Genomic DNA, 12410 nt, shown 5'->3' on the forward strand with positions numbered 1-12410 from the left:
CGCCGCCGCCAGCTGACTGACTGCTCACCCCCGGAAGTGATGCAGGGAGGGGGAGGCAGTCTCGCAGGGAGCCGCGGAGGTGAGTGAATTGGACCATGTCTCTTCCCGTCCGCGCCGGGCTGCGGGCGCCGCGGGCGGGGGGGGGGAACGGACGGACGGACGGACGGCGGCGGGAGCGGGAGCGGCGCGGGGCTCGGCCCGGCCCGGCCCGGCTGGCAGCCTCGGCGGTGGCGGGGGGGCGCCGCTCTGCCCCTCAGCCCCGCCAGGGCCGGTTGGGCGCCGGGGGGCCCCGCGCCGCCGCCGCTGCCCCCTCACGGCGGGCCCCTTCCCGCCGCAGCCCGCCCGGCCTCCCGCGGCTGTCTCCCCCCGCCCCGGGGCTGTCGCCCCCCCTCCCTCCCGGGGCTGGCAGCCGCCGGTACCGGCGTGCCTGGCCCGGAGCCGGAGCCGCCCCCGGTGCCGCGGCGCGGGGCGGTCCCGTCCGGGACCCTTCCCCGGGTGGTGTTCGATCGGTCTCGCCCCGTGCAGGCCGGTGCGGCGGCTCGGCGGGCGGGCGGGCAGGGAGCCCGCCCGGCACTAGCTGGTGTGGGCCAGGTAGCGGTGCTGGGTCGCTGCGGGGGGGGGGTGGGGTGTCCCCTTATTATTCTATTTTGGTGGCGTGCCCTCCGCGGGGTCCTAAACCGTTTCTTGACAAACCACCTCTCTGCGTGCGGCACCGCATCCCCTCCAGGGCTGAGGAGATTCAGCTGCTTTGTTCAAACGCTCCTCGGGCCCAGCCTTTACACGTGTAACGCTAGAAGGTGTATATTCGTGGTGTTTTCAGGAAAAAAGGCAGAGAGATAAGATGTAGAGCCATTTATTTCCCAGGTAGTTCTCGTAATCTGAACGTACCACCTCTGCACAGCCACTTCTCTTGCTTTAGCTTTCAGTCCCTCTCCTGAGTATGTTTACCCTTCCCGTGAAAGCTGCAATCTGTGTTAATCACTTTACGCTTTCGGGTTATGGTGGTACTTATAAGCCACTCAAAACAACTTAAATTGTAACTTGCATAATCAGTGTTTCAAGCAAATATTGGCTGAAAGAATATGCCTTTCCTATTAGTGCTGTGGTTGCTGGAAAGAATCATTGATCATCTTTTAAATAGTGAACACTGCTGATACGCTGTCCTTCAGAATGTTACATTGATAACTGAACAGTCTGATGCCAAGTATCGGAATACAGCATTGATCCACAGCTGGTAACTTAAATGATAATGTCTGCCGCATAATTTAAAGGGGTAATAGGTTAAGTGCTCTGAAAAAAAAAAGAGGTATATCTGTACAAACAAAAAGCACAGAACTGCCTTACCTTTAGAGGCAGGCCTCACTGGCAGTTGCAGTTGTGCTGCATGGTCTGGCTTTTTTGGGGGGACAACAGTTGATCAAAAGACATCTCCTCTAAACACGTTCTTATTATCTGTTTAAGACCCTCTTTGTTAAACAGTTGTTATGTAACTACAGTATTAGTGTTTTATTTGGGCTAGCAATGGGAAGAGAGAATGTCTTGAGTACTGGTGTTTCTCGAGCGCGTCTGAAGACTGCTGCATGTTTTCCTGGTAAAAGATAATCCTCAGAAGACGAAATGTAGTCCCATGGTTAAGACTGCATGTGAAAGTAAAGAGATCTGACTTCATGTTCTTGTCAGTTCTGTAATTTGTCTTTAAAATCTTCCTCACACAGGTGTGTGTTAGCGGTCTGTGGAAAACCTTCATAGCCCTTTACAGGAAAGGCAGTATGCAGTCTAAAGCAAAGATTTTCTGCACATCAGCAGAAAAAGGAGAGCTTGTGATCTGTGTTGAATTAGTTCACATTTGCAAAGTACAACCGGCTTTACAAACTTGCTGCAAATATCAGCTCTTGTAATGATTTCTGAAATTCTGGTTATTTACTAATAGGAAGTTATATGCAGGCATGAATGATTATAATACTTAAAAAAATTTCACAAAGCTATTAATGGGGGAACTTTCAGCTTTGATACTACTTGGCTGGTCAGTGTGATGCTTTTGAAATTGCTTTCATCTTGAGACGGATAGCCTGCAATATGATCTGTAATCAGCTCCTGGATCTTTAAGGCTGGGTTAGGTGCCTTCTCTGCACAGTTTCTTGCTTTGTTTTGGAGTTGAACTTTGTTGTGTTCATAGCGAATTCTAACTGATTTGCTTCAGTAGTTCTTATAATTTGTTGATCTTGGAAATTCATTCATAATTACATCTTGCTTCCATTTAGCATGAATTGTATGTAAAAAAGGTGATCAAATGAACTGAAGGAGTGGCTTTGAGAGAAAACTAAGAACAGCTCTTTTGGAAGACCATCACTGAAATTAGTTAAAGAAGTATATATTGAGCAAGAGGGGCTGCCAGACAGTTTGACAGACTTCTAAGACAAAGGGACTTGTTCTGACAAATTTATGTGTGGATGAGGAAGAGGCTTGGTTCTGCTGCTTGCTTTGGTTCAGCTTAAGGAACAGGAAAAAATCCTGTATGTTGTGTGTACGTGTACTGGGGCAGGGGAGTATAAAGTAGATGGAAAGGGGGTGGAAGAATGGGGGACAGACATGACTATTCTAAACTTGCATTTCTTCATGGCAGAAAACAATGTAAAGGTGGTTTTGGATATAAAGAGATGCACAGCTGCAAGTCGGCAGGAGTGTGAGTCCCCCAGTACTGCTTAGAACCGTCCCACGCTGTAGCACTTGGTTTTCTTTATTGGTGCTGGGGAAGTGTTGATAAAATTAATTTAGAGCCTTGGAGCACTATAGAATCCATCATGGTGGGGTTCTGGCAGTTTGTAAGAACTTGCAAAGCACAGAAACAATGTTATTGTTCCATTAGGCACTTGGGTCTGTAGTAGTGAATGTAACAGGAAAACTCTGCTCTGTGTAAGAAGAGACTGTAAAAATAAAGGCATAGGGTGTTAGAAAAACAGTCCTTTCTTTCATCCTCATTCTTAAAAATAAAGGAGCTGAAGATTGGTAGCCAGAAGTCTTGGAGACTGGAAGAACAATCTGTAAACACTTGAGGGACTTGGTAGTCACAAGAAGATAAAAGGGAACCCCCTTAACAGCCTTCATCAGAATTCCCCGACTGGGCTCCTTCTCTCTGGCTGCTTCTCCCTAGGGGTCTGCATCTTATCTCACTGGCTTCCTTTCCTCTATTTGTCTCTGACTAATAGGCTTTGTCTTCTGGTTACTGGAAGTCTAATAATTTCTTTTGCCTCTTCCCCCTCCTCCTTTTAAAAATACTAAATTAAATGGCTGTAATGTTTTGCAGATTATCTGCATTGGTGACATGGATTAATTGTATACTTGACTTTAAGTTATTCAGCAGTAATGACAGAGTAACTTGACTCGAAACAATGGTAATTTCGTGGCAAATGTTCAAGGCAAATGTTGCATTCTGGTAAAGACCCACCTGCAATTTACCCGCTGTAAACATATGACAAGAGTAAATTATCTGTACTAGTTTTCTTGGTGTTTTCTATACAGTAAGTTATCTCAAGTGTATCTTTTGAAACAGTTGGCTATCTCTTCTCCCCCCCCCCCCCCCCCCGCCCGCCTTCTTTTGACTCTAGTTTGAGTCAGGTAATTACAGATCTGGGTTGAAGCCTTCCCAGGGAGTGATCAGAAAAGCCAAGACTTGCAGACGTGCTCCCATCGTTCACTTGTACCTTGACTTCACCCTTTCATGGGAAGATTTTGTGGAACTGCTCAGCTATCAACTGGCTGTTGGTGAGCAAGTCTGAGAGCCCCAGGGGCAATGGTGGTTGGCAAACCGAAGGGGAGCTCTGCTTTCCTTTGCACAAATGCCAGTATTCTTTATGATGACGTAAGGAGGTTGTTCTTGTCACATGTGGCTTTGGAGTGATGGTTTGGTAATGTTTTTACATTCTGATCTCAGTGTTAACCAGAACAGAGCAAATAGGGGAAGAGAAAGTGAATCAAAGCTTCTTGCCTAGAAGATAATCAGAGAACTAACTAACCCATTTAGATTTGACATGTCTCCATTTTATCCATGTGTCTTGGGGGGCAGCTCTCCAGTCCAATGATCTGCATCTTGAAGGAAGAAAATCTGCATTTTAGGTAAAAGTTATTTAATTGCAGTGATTTGCTACTTAGGGTACCCTACTAGGTTAGGGTACTACTTAGCTGTAAGTATTAAAGAACTCTTTCACAGAAGTAGGAATACTGTAGAGAAACCAACAAATGCATAGGTGGTAAGACAGGATTCCAGTGAAGAGAATGAGCTAGTATAATCTTTAGAAAGAATAGTTATAAATGCTGTCTGTGACATCTGGTTTGTGAAAGACAAAACTTACTTAGCAAAATGGGAGAATGCTGTTACTGACCTCCTGTCACAGTTTGTTATTCCCAGAAAGTCAGACTGCCAAAGACAGTATGACAGTCATAGTTACTTGTTGTCTCACTTTTCCTATTTACTGTTTTTTTTTTTAAACCAAAAGTATTATGTGCTTGTGAAAAATAGCAGTCTTATTTTTGCATCCATGTAGTAGCAGAAAGTGACAGCTTTTAGTTCTTACTCCAGAATTTTTTAGTGTAATACAACTTTTCCTTCTGCAGCTTGGAGACATCCAAGGCAGTCAGTCTTATCCTTTTGTTTTAAAATTGAAGGGGAGGGAGAGAAATCGTCTTAACGCCTATGATTATGGGAGGTGTGTGTAGCTTAGTAATAGGCTCACAAACACAAATGTCCTAGAACTTGGTTTTGGTCATATGCTGACTGTTCAATATTTTCATTGCAAATGAGTCTGTACAGAAAGCCTCAAGTACTCTGGATCAGCACATAAATGGGCGGTCTGGAAGTGCCGAAGCTCTGATGTATACCAGCTTCAAGCACGGTTACCTGTGCTTGGAGTTAGTGATTATGTCTCATGAAGCACAGGATAGATACCTACACACCTTGCATCTCTTGTGAGACACAGGATATCAAGTGGAGTCAAGGATATGTGAAAACTTATTAATAAAATGTGTGTGTTGGTTGAAGCTGCCACCAGATTTCTCAAGGAGAGCTGAGAGTCTGTTACAACTGATGACCCAAGCTCAAGTACTCAGAGGAGTCCCTTTGAAGCTGTTGATACAGTTAACATCTAAATACTGCAGCATCCTTTGTACAGTGTGAAGTGTTAGTGTCATTCACTGTAATAGGGAAGTCAGGTCTCAAATCAGTAGAGAGAACTAGGGTGTCCGCAGGTGGCTTTGTGTATTTTCTGGTTTAAAAACTGCAGTCAGTTTAAAAATCCAAGCATATGCTCTTAAAGTGATGTCAGTCCTTTCACTTAGAACAATTCTTTGTACATAACTTAAATATGGTTCCAGTATTTACGTGGTCAGCTGGTAATGAAGTTCCTACACAACTGCATGAAATGAGTGATTCTTTTGGCTGGCAGCCTGTAAACTATGTTACACTTACTGAGATGGCTCGCAGGGCTTCTGTAAACTCTTTGTGAGCATCTGCTGCCAGAAGTGATCTTATGAGGTGGTCTGGCTCTTGTCTTTAGACTTGTCCCTTCGCTACCCTGTTAGACGGCTGTATGGGTCATGGTTCTCACAGCTGCTTTGTGCTGGTGATGGGACACTGTTAACCAGAGCTGCTGGAGGGACTTCTTTTTTTTGTGCGATTGGTGTGTTTGTTCGCTTATTACAATTAGTTTAAAGCATATCTTATTATTACAGGAATCACTTGATATCTGCCTGAATTATATTCAGCTGAACGTAATGGATGAAGGTGCCTCATCTGCTTCAAGGTGAAGTCTGCTAGCTGAACTCGGTGCAAAAGAAAATCTGTACACACTTAGGTCTGTTTAAATGTTTTTTTTCCATTGCAGAGTGGATTGTAGACCGAGGTGGTTTTTCAGAGTTATTCTGGTTTGGCTACAGCATAGTTGCAGTTTTCCGTAGAATAATTTATGGAATTGACTGAGAGCAAGGTAAATATTTGTAGCGCAGCTACTTTCAGATGCTTACAGCGGGATGCATCTGTGTCAAATATCTGAGGGTCATGGTTTCTGTTGGTCCTATAATTGCAGTTTTGCTGTAGAGAAGTGAATCTGTTGTGTTTAAGCACAGAGTAGCTCTTCCCCTGGCATGTGCTGTTTTAATTATTCATAATACATACTGAGGTACTAAAGGTCTATCATGCTGTGCAAAAGTTACAGTGTACCCTGGAAAAATACTGAAGGATTATTCTTTTACAATCCTTTGCTCATTAAAGGGAAGAAACCCACAAACCCTCATTAGATGATTCTTTGCTTTTTTGTAAGTGCTGGACCTTGAGAATTGTACGGCCTTTGACAAGGATCTCAGGGGAGAGGGGGAAAATTGATAGTTTTTAAATGGATGGAGATGAATCTCTCGGTGACCAAATTTTGTTTTTTGAAGGTGGTAGATTCAAACTCAGCCAGGGTTTGAGTTATGTGCAGTGAAATAAATGAGTTTGTTCATGTCTAAGCATGTACGAGGTAGGGGATTGGATGGAATCTGGTTGGGGTTCTGGTTTCAGCTTTACTGAAAACTGATGGCGTGATCTTGAACAGCCACATCGTTTGGCTGCCTTGATTTCCCCTCTGCCCGTTGTCTTGCTCATAGCCTAAATAGACTTCTCAAAACAAGTACTGCTGCTGTGTGAATTAGTTCATTAGTATATTTACATTACAGAAGCACCTGAAGGCACCCTTCTAAGATTATATGCTATTTAGCTAACTGGACTTGGGTTTGCTCTGTGAAAAATACAATAATCCTAACAAATCATTCCACCCACCTAATAAAGTAGGATGAAGTACATAATAGGAAAGGATTTAAAACTTTTTAATGGGGCCAAGTGGAAAAACAATGAGAAGTAATCGGTAAGTAAGATATTGTGTGGTTAGAGAATATAAAAGAAAGGGAGGGATTCAAGGATGATGCATACGTGTGCTGAAAAAGCTGCTTAAGGAATGTGTCTTCCATGAGAGAAAGTAGTAAGGTGCCTTTACTCTCTCTTTCCCTATAATTTTTCACATTATTATTCATTTTTTCTTAAGCTAACCTTGTATAATTAGCTGCACACAGTGAACTACAGATCCAAAACATGTATTCCATTTTTTCTTAAGACTTAAACTTGTTGGAGTTTGAACATGAAATGTGGTGTCATGCCCTGTGTCTTAGTACGGTGTCTTCAAGAGTGCAGAGAGCAGGTTTCTTCTGCCCAGACTCTTGAATGGAAAAATCTTGACATCCCAGCCCTGGACTTGAAGTCACAGCACACCACGTCAAGTTGCAGTTGTTTGTTAAGAGATTTTTGCCAGCTTCCTGGTGACTGTGGGGCTTCTTCTAGGAAGAGGTTTGGTGATAGCTCTGGTTCTTGGCACTGAAAGCTGGCCCAGCATTGTGGACTGTAGAGGTGGTGAAGCAGTTTCTGAATCTATTGTTACTTGAATTTTTTTTAGATATCTTTGGACCTGCCCTTCTCTTCCCTTTCCAATCTGGTTAAGCCTTTCTGGTATGGTCTTTCTCAAAGAAGTCCACATCACATTTGAGAAAGTATTCGGGCTTCCCACATACACGTTGTGTGGCTTGGTTTTCCCATTGACTGCCACTTAGCCTTCTGCCAAGTGGCAGCCAAAACTCTGCATGGTCCCTTTTTTGTGCGTCTGTATAACTAGCTTCTGTTCTGATACAGGTGTGTTATGTAGAGACAAACTTTACCCAGTTTGATCAGATTTCTGAATCTGGTTTGTTTCCAAAGCTCAAAGTGAGGTTAATCGGAAATAGTTTGTTATCCTGATTTGGAACAGATTGACAAAGTTCCCATCTGTATGCCCCCAAAATCATAAACTGGCTGTATTTCACTGAAAGGTGTTTGAACTGCAGGAAGCCTGACAAACTAATAATTCATTTTAACTAATTGCAGCAGGACTTTCTTGCTTTTAGACTTCCTCTGAAGTAACTTTGCATAGATGTATTTCTGCAGCAGAGGTGCAGAGCAGATCTGTGTGACTGGTGCTTGCGCAGCGCTTGGTTAGGGAAGTGGTGAGGTGTCTTCTGGGCTAATGAAACCCCATAATGTGCCCATTGTGCTGGAGTTGGAGTGCGTTTGCTGAGAAAGTTTCGTTGCAGGTTGTGACTTGAAATAAGCAGTTTCCATAACGTGATGGCTTTGCTGACCAAAGCTTCGTTCATGCTTTAACACTTCACCAAGTGCTCTGGCACTGTAGTATAAAACTCTTTACTGCACACTAAAATCATCCACATGCAGAGCTGATCCTCTCAATTTCTGCCTGCTGAAGAGGGAAACGATGTCACTAATTCTTCACTGATTCCCCACAGAAAAGCAAAGAAAGTTGCCTTTTGTGAGAACGCTATCAGCTTTTACCCCGGAAAAGCTGCTGAGGACGTGTCGAGGGTGATAGCAGCTTTGGCACTGCAGCCTTCTGCAGTGTGATCCTCCGTGCACCAGTGCTCAGGAGAGCCAAAGTCACGGGGGGGAGTCAGACACAGGTGCAAAAAGAGGCAGGTGAGCAAAACAAAGGCCTCCATCATCCTGAGGGTGCATGCCATTTACTTATTTTCCCAGTGGACTGCTGAGTGGGATCGCTAATGAATGATGCGGGCTGTTTTCTGAGTTACTGTAGTGTGACGCTCCTCCCTTGCCAGCAAAGGGGGATGCTTGGTGATCGTAGCATACGGCTATACCTTGTAACCCTGACCCAAGGACCGAATTAAAACCTGTGCCACGAAAGTGTTGATGCTTCTTTCCACCCCCGCCGCAGTCACCTTGTGTGATTTAGGATGAAGTCAGCCACAACGCATTGCTGTGGTATGATAGCCTTTAAATGCAGACTTGAAAAGCTTGTTTTTTTAACTGCTAACTCATACTAACTTTTTATTCCACATCCCATAATTATGTTGTCACGCACTTGCTACTACATTAAAAATTAAAAAAAAGGTGAAATGGGCAACTTGTTAGAATAAAAGTAGTTAGAATGGGGGAAGAACTGTAGCTAGTGGTTCTAACAGATGTTGAAATTTCTGGCTCCTGGCTCCAGAGAGCGTGTGTGTACAGGTCAGCCAATGTGGAAACTACTTCAAACAACCTGAAAAAGTTTGGCTTTTGCTGGGTAGGGCTGAATTCCATCAGATTCAGCTGCTTTTGAACTTGAAATAAGTGTTTGCTTCCAGTATGTGCTGTAGTCAACTGGAAATTTAGATTTGGTGGATGGTAGGTTTCTTCCAGAGAAATACAAATCTGTTTGAAAAGTAGTTAGTTTGTTGCATAAAGTTGCCATGACAATGGTTTTTAAAATGTGAAGTGTAAGATGTTGCCTCTCCTCTATTTAAGCAGGCTCCTGGGGGAATGAGGCTGCACAGCGCCCTGTGTCCCTCCTGTCTCTTCTTTCCTCCCCCAATGATTTATAAAAGGAATTATTTAGCTGCAAGGGGCCAAAAGAAATTAACATAGAAGTGCCAGATGTTGCATTTTCTTAAATTCTTGAAATTCATGGGATGCTATGGTCAAATAGAAAGAAATCCAAGCTAGTGGTTCCACTGCGATAGAGGCAGGAACTCCTCTGTTCCCGTACACATTTAAGCCGGCTGGTGGCTGTGCTTCCCACACAGGGCGGCCCTTTCAGCAGGAATGTATGCTAAAAGAGCTGGGAGGCTGTCAGAGGGGCCAAAAGGGTTGTCTGTGTGGAAGACAAGGTTTGGATGTGGAGGATCTAAATCCAGAGTGAAGCAGGCTTTTTGGACTATCCATCTCAAAAGTAAATGCCTAAAAATGGATCAGCGGAGATATGTTTTTGCTCCATGTGTGCGTATTACGGGTGAAAGTACCACAGTTTCTAAGGGTTTTGAAGCATTTTTGGATGCTGTTCCCTAGGCTTTTAAAAGCTTTTTTAAAAAGCTTTGATCTGAACTAGGCTTTATTTGTTGGTCAGATTTGCCCTAATCCACGTTTGGGGAAAACTTAATTTCGGAGGAGATTGACATGTGTGATAAGGAGGTGTTTCATGGTTGTCTTTCTACATCCATTCCCTACTTTCTGCTGAAGAAAACACTGAACAAGCTAATGTTCCCACTTGTTTCCTAAGAAGTAGGTATCATGCAAAAAGTAAGTATGCAGAAAGGCAGCTTTTGATCACCTGTCTGCTCCCTAGATGTACTAAGAGCTGTAAAAACAAGATGTTTTAGTGTTTCTGTTAGTATGGTAGAGCAGAGGAGCTTTGCCAGAGCTTTCTTGTTTGTTTTTTTCTAGATCAGATACAAACAGAGGTGTTGACTAGGTGCTGTGGTTGTAGCTCTTGCTACACAAACCAGACATTCCTTTGTCTGTCATCTTCTCTTCAGAGCTTTGCAGTTATATAGCAGAGCTGGGAATTTAAGAGAAGTGAAGTTGAGCCAGCTCATCTGAACATGGGAAAACAAACATGGAAAAGAATGTGCTAGAGAATGAAAAAAGAGAATTACTTTTCTAGACCCAAATTATGCTTTGCTAGGTAGCAGCTGTCTGGCATTCACAGATTAAACAGCCGCTTAGCTAACATGCATTGACAATGATAGCATGTCCTCAGTTTTGCTTTGAGTGCATGAAATGAGGAATTAACTCTCCCATGCTGAAAGCCATAAAAGTATCCGGAAGTGTGTGTTTACTCCTAACAAACATTTGAACTTGTCTGTTGTATTCAGTACCTGATCTATGCTTTATATGACAATGCAGTTTTAATGGTGTTAATGCTACTTTGTAAGTCAAAAAGTGACGTAGTTTTATAAAATGACTCTTTGTACAAATGGATTTTGACTATGAAGTGTTTTATTAAATGCATAGTTGCTTCTGAGCGATTTGGTGCATTTTATGGTTTTCATAGCCCCTTCTAAATGTAAAGATTTGTGTGGTCTTTTGTCTTACAGCATTCCATGTGGAACCCAGGGAGCCTGAAGGAGGCTGTGAAGTTAGTGGAATGATTCCCTGTGTAGCTGAAACTATGTAAGTATTAGATGTTTGCTTACAAGATCACTTGCCCAGCATCAACTGTTAGAGCAGCAATTGCTTCTGGTTCAGCAGTTGCAATGATCCTCTCATCCCTCCCCAGTGGAAAGTTGTGTATATCTGTTCAGAACTGGAAAAAGATAGGGTACCTATGGTATTGTTCCCTACTCTGAGCTATTTTAGAAGTCATGTATTGCTGTCCACTAAAAGGTAGATAATGCATAGTGAAATTCTGTAAAATTGTTACAGACTGTGCTCAAGTGTTTGTGAAAAGTTGAGGCTGGGTTGAGGTTTAGCAATGTTGTCTTTGCCTTAGCTAGTGAACCGCTACTTGGGAAGGGATTTAATGGTTGGCTGAGCTGTGTCCCCTTTTGTTATGAGATTCCCTAAATTTGTATTTGAGGTGTTCTTGAATGTATGGAGATGTTTTTCCTCTTCTCTCTTGATACTTTCTGTGCTTTGAAACTCATTGTAAATACCTTCTGATGCAACACTTTATTAAACGGCATAATGCTTGGCTGTGTGTTGTTATTCTCTGGATGTATCTAATAATTTCTATTACTACGATAATGTTGGTCATTAAAGAAAAATACAGGGTTACTTAAATATCTCCTTTGCACCTTCTTTCCTCCTGTCAGCTCTCACCCGCTTCAGTGCTGCTGTTTTCAACTGTGCCATGGTGTGCTTGTATGACAGAGAATTATTACTGAGTCACTTTGTTGTTTTGCTCCCTTCAAATCTTGGCTTGCGTGTGATCAGGTCACTTGAAAATAGAGAAAAAATAATTTCCTTACAGCACTTTAAAAAAACCCAAAACAAAACAAAAAACCCACCAAGCATTAGCAAGGTCTTTCTAATCTTCTCTAGGTTTTCCGTTTAATGTATTGGGCAATACGGTTCTACACATCCTTTGTTCTTAGAGGGTGGCTTTCCTTTAAATGGCTGTATTCACCAGCACTAGTCTTCCTGCATTTCCAGTTCCTTACTCCCTTCTAGAAAGGAGCAGAGAACATCATTGTTGATCTCTGCTTTGCAGTTCCTGTTATGTGGAAGATGGCCTCATGGGCATCTTGGTGATTCATATTTACTGTAGGTTATTGCTCAATACTTGTCTGAGTAATCAAACTTCTTTGGGAGTACTGCATCCTGTAGTGCTGAGTACGTTCCAACCTTAGCCCTGAATTTTTATTTTTATTTTTATTTTTTTAGTAGAATGGCAAAACTAGTGGTCAGCACTGCCTTTTGTGTCTCCCTGTTATGTTGTACAAGCCTGTTACAGTAATTTTGCTCTTGGGATCTGATCTTTTTGGGAATTGGTGCTTTGCCACCAATCCAGTATAACCTTTGGGTACACAAGAACTTTATACTTGTAGTTCCCGATCCAGCTGGGATCCTC

At 43.1% G+C, this 12410-nt stretch overlaps 1 protein-coding gene across 9 annotated transcripts in view; it reads left to right on the forward strand.

Moving 5' to 3' along the window:
* Nucleotides 1–12410, forward strand: part of DCUN1D3 (defective in cullin neddylation 1 domain containing 3) — a 22595-nt gene continuing 10185 nt past the window's right edge. For 2 of the 9 annotated variants that reach the window (XR_012654540.1, XM_075058467.1), the window contains exons 1-2: nt 1–79; nt 10936–11011. The gene's annotated coding sequence lies outside the window, so the exon portion shown is untranslated. Of the gene's footprint in view, nt 80–570; nt 592–5724; nt 5847–5907; nt 5979–6041; nt 8543–8592; nt 8846–10935; nt 11012–12410 lie in introns of those variants that run through there. The other 7 variants (XM_075058469.1, XM_075058471.1, XM_075058470.1 and 4 more) reach the window with 7 other exon arrangements.

The sequence above is a fragment of the Buteo buteo genome, chromosome 27 (genome assembly GCF_964188355.1).
Source record: "Buteo buteo chromosome 27, bButBut1.hap1.1, whole genome shotgun sequence".
Classification (NCBI taxonomy): Eukaryota; Metazoa; Chordata; class Aves; order Accipitriformes; family Accipitridae; genus Buteo; species Buteo buteo.